At 41.3% G+C, this 4,440-nt stretch overlaps 1 protein-coding gene across 1 annotated transcript in view; it reads right to left on the reverse strand.

The window, feature by feature from the left end:
• The window catches only part of htr5ab (5-hydroxytryptamine (serotonin) receptor 5A, genome duplicate b), a 10,131-nt gene extending 7,758 nt beyond the window's left edge, over nucleotides 1-2,373 (reverse strand). The window contains exon 1 of the mRNA XM_005912371.2: nucleotides 2,097-2,373. The gene's annotated coding sequence lies outside the window, so the exon portion shown is untranslated. The remainder of the gene's footprint in view (nucleotides 1-2,096) is intronic.
• Nucleotides 2,374-4,440: the final 2,067 nt, after the last annotated feature.

Here is a 4,440-nt window from a genome sequence, read left to right on the forward strand (position 1 = left end):
TTTTTTTTTTTTTTTTTTTTTTTTACAAGGTCTTGAAGCAAAGTGTCGATAATGACCACAACTAATGCACATCATACTGCTGAAATAATTGGCTGTAACTGAGGTTTTTTTTTTATTAATTTCTTTTTAATTACAGAATTTAATGAGTAGGATGAAAGTTTTCTGGCTGTTTGGCTGCATTACTTTTGGCTATATTATGAAACAATCAATATGATAAATAAGCTAAAGTTTGCCCAAATTCTACCTTTTTTTTCCTGTAGTACAACCAACCAAGAAGGGCAACTAAAATAAACTCTGTGAAATGCTTCATTCATGCTTCTACACCCAAGGGACCGTGTCAGATTGAGTTACCTTTTATCAATCACTGGGCTTTATGAGTAAGGCCCGATGGGTAATAACAGCACCGGCCACGTCTCTATCAGTTTCTATACATAAGTGACATGTGACACCGTCTCTTAGCATCACAATCCATCCCCTCTAATCAAAGGTTCCACCTCAAGCACACCAATGGGCTCTGTGCTCTCTCTTCTCCCCGCTCCTATTAACAAGCCTAATAGCCATGAAATTGGACAACTGTTATGAAAGGAAGAGGCAATCAAAACATGCGGCATTCGGCAAAGCAATGCTGCAGTTTCTCCAGGGACATCACAGGCCAGGTGTCTCAAAAGACGGCTGTCACTCACTCAAAGTCTGAGGCACATGGCAGAAAGAATAAAAAAGACAACAAATTGTATGTGTAAGCATATGGGAGAAGAGCGAAGAGTGAGACACTGGCAGAAAAGTCTAAGATGGCAAAATCAAAGCATGAGAGCTGAATAGATCTCGTTTTTAATGTTATTCCACACAGCTGTGTTGGGAAAATGTCAGTTCAGGTCAGATGTTGTCTTAATACTTGTGCCAGCTGGTTCACTGAGCATATTCGCTTGCCATCCTTTTGGGGATTTTACTTGAGAAAAGATCTGTCTGAGAAGATCTGTACACAGCGTACTTTGTGGTAGGAGGACCAAAGAGAAATGATATTTATAACTGTGACGAATTTTCATGATCCTGACAGACCTGCGAAAGATAATGCAGTTCAAATGAACAAATCTATCTGCATTTGAAATCTGTTTCTGAACTTCAGACTCTTTTGAAGGATAACCACACTGCAGCCAATACTGCAGCAATCAAGAAGCCATTCCTTTATTTGATTGGGGGTAGCAAAAATAGGAGAATGCCTTTTATACGTTTGCTAAGATTGCTTTTTATTGTTGCACTTATTTCTGACCTCCTGCTGTAAAAGGGAAAGAGTTTTGCTTTCCCTTTATTTATGCTGCTTCTGATTATATGTGTTTTTTTTTTAATACTACTGCAATCAGCTTGCAATTTTAAACAATATATTCCCTGGATTACTCCAGAAACAGAGTTGGGTAAGAAAGGAATTTGTTTTGTTATTTTCATTTTCATCTTTGTGTCCAAAAGCACTTCCACAGCCTTTTGATTAAATCTGCAAGAGTGTGGATGACATACTCGTTGTGTTAAGCTCGCCACTCTGAAACTGTTGTATATTCATTTGTTATACAATTTTCCCCATGGGGAATCTCGGAGCTGACATTTGGAGGTGTATGGAGGGGAGCTATGTAGATGTGTCCTCTGACTTGAGTGATAATAAAAGCGCAAGGCAGCATAAAGCAAACCTCTAAATCTCTTGTGCGTTCAGCACCTCTACCATGATTTCATACCAGTCTAATCTCTCTTTCTCTGTGGGTCTCCTGTTTTCCAAATCCTCGGATCACATGATCTTTACAACTCTTTATGTGGTTCTGTGAAATTTACGGCAATTTGACAAAAACAATCAAACTTTACCATTTTAATAGTCAGAAATCTCATCTCAGTGGAGATCACTTGTCCCGTGAGGTTTCCTATCTGCGCTCGTCTCTGCTTGCAGACGGTAATCAAGCCAAAGACACTTGTTACACACCACCTCACAAAACGCGTCCCCACTTTTGAACTCCAGTGTAAAAAGAAATTATAGCCCCGTTGCTTGTTAGAAAATAAGAAAGGGGGAAAAAAACACTGGGCGGCCAATGATTCGTATCAATTCATTGTTAACTCACCCCGTTGCCAGATACGCGTCCAGCACAAGACCAGCTCTGCTCGCTCTCCATCGTATTTCACTTTGCTGCTCTGTCAGAGGAGTGATTGAACCGCCTCGCTCAGTGCGGATGACAGCAGAAGCACACCTCGCACTGAGGATACAGAGGCGCTGGAATGAACCACACTGGTGGTCTGGAGGGGGAACTGAGTGCACTCAAATGATAAGCACTGGCTTTCCGGGCGTGCGAGAGACGTGCGCGCGCGCGTGTTTTTACGAGGGAAGCGCTTTATTTTGAGATGCGCGTGGTGCGCGAGGAGACGACGTCTCGGGCCCGTCAGAGTTTTCATCCTGCTCAGAAAACATTCCCTCTCGCTAATTAGTCTTACTCTGCAGGGATCAGATGTGGCTTGAGGAGACACGGCTCATGCTGCTTTATGATGGATGATATTCGTGCCACCACCACTCCCGTGGCATTTCCTCTAACCCACACCATCTTGATTAATCCATATTTCGCGGAATGTAATTCAGATCCAATTTGTGCGCAGGATCGCGGCTGTGTACAACTTGTAATCGAGTTTCTCTCGACTGGGCTTTGTGGAATACCCACTGGGAAACTTCATTTGTCCCGCGAAAATGGCCTGAGAAAATGATTAATTTAATTAAATCATCACAGTCAGCACCAGAACACTGCTAGGCTGTTTAGCCGGCCATCTGTCACTTAAGAGTCTATTGGTGATGCTTCCATTCGGATACAAAACAGCTTTTCTTCTTAATGGTGATTGCCTGCGAAAAAATAATAGAGCTGTAGGTGGACAGAGAAAGGTGCTCCCGTCAGATTTTATAATGTCAGGCTGTGAATGAGACTGACATCAAGCTATCGAGAAATACATTAGAAGTCGTCTGAGCAATGCCTTAGCTATAAAAAGACCAGCAGTCCCTACAGTGACTGATAATAGGTGTACCCATATAAAAATTGTGGTTTCAGCACCATGGTCAGCAACATCACCCCCACATTTATTTATTTATTTATTTATTTATTTATTTATTTATAGAAAACAATATAGCATCATAAATAAATCCAGTTTGTTTCAGCACAAGATTCAGCATTTTACAGGTAACACTTACCTCCTCCTAATCCTTGGGATTAGCTTGAAAATGCTCGAGCAGAGTAAGTGTGGTCTATCACTAACCCTGAAATATGCAGCTGTTTACAGCCAGAGGGACTCTTGGAGTTTTTTTTTTTATTTATTTATTTTAAATCACACCATCTTCTGCTCAAAGAAAACATTTATGTGACTCTACTACTTCCCTGCCTCCTACCCAATCACCCCCTCCTCCCTCTCCTTCCTCCTTAACAGCCCCTTACAGGTGAGGCAGAAAATCAAATCAGCTTAGCGGTGGCTTCCGCAGTCACTGCTGAATAACCTGTTTTGCAAAATTGTATCTTGCTAATTATAGAGCTACGAAGGCATTAATGCAGCCCACTTAAAGTGACACTGCAATGTGCTCCTCATTAGAACAGATGATATACTTGCACTTCCAGCTGTTTAGTTTCAAGCTGATGAAAATACACTGCAGTTAATAAAAATAGAGCACCGGATGGGTCTCACATCATGCAGTGTAATCTGTTCTTCAGTTATTTTCATAACTGAACTGTGCTTTTGAGCGTGTACTGGATGAACTACTGCATCCTGTTCTGAGCTGCTGTGATTCACCTTAAATGTAAACATCAAACTTCCTCCGCTCTCTGTTCCCTCTTATCTGAGGCAAAGGGTCCCCTTTTTTTCTCTTTATTCTCCAGGCACTGTCCTGCAAATCACATCTCTGACCTTGTTACGCCAGACTGCACCCATCCCCATAAATAGCCAGTCATCAATTATTCCCATTACTACAAGAATTTTATGCTCCCAGTAACTATAACTTTAGGTTGTGGAAAACGGCCAGGGAGAAATTACGATATGGCCTTGGGACAGAGGCTTTGCTGTTAAATCACAAGCTGTGCCTGCGTGTCTGGTTTGCAGTTATTGTGCAGTGAATGATGGAATGGTATATACAGAATAAACATACAGATAAACATAGAATTTCATTTTAGAGCAACTTCCCTTTGCTATATGATCCTACAGAGTCACATGTGGGTCATTTATGTCAATGTATTATATATAATAAAAGTGGAACTGCTCAACTGAAGCAGTGAAATGATTTATTGAGCCTTTCAGAGGGTCATAAATGTAATATAGGAGTCCACGTCCCCAACCATCATATTAATAGCTATTAATTGGCTACTCAGTACTTTCGCATAATTTAACATGCTATAGAAAGGCGAATGTGCAGAATGTCCTTGCCTTTTGCACTGGGGGGTTCAG

Source organism: Haplochromis burtoni, unplaced genomic scaffold, assembly GCF_018398535.1.
Source record: "Haplochromis burtoni strain Fernald_Lab_line unplaced genomic scaffold, NCSU_Asbu1 Contig_1, whole genome shotgun sequence".
NCBI lineage: Eukaryota > Metazoa > Chordata > Actinopteri > Cichliformes > Cichlidae > Haplochromis > Haplochromis burtoni.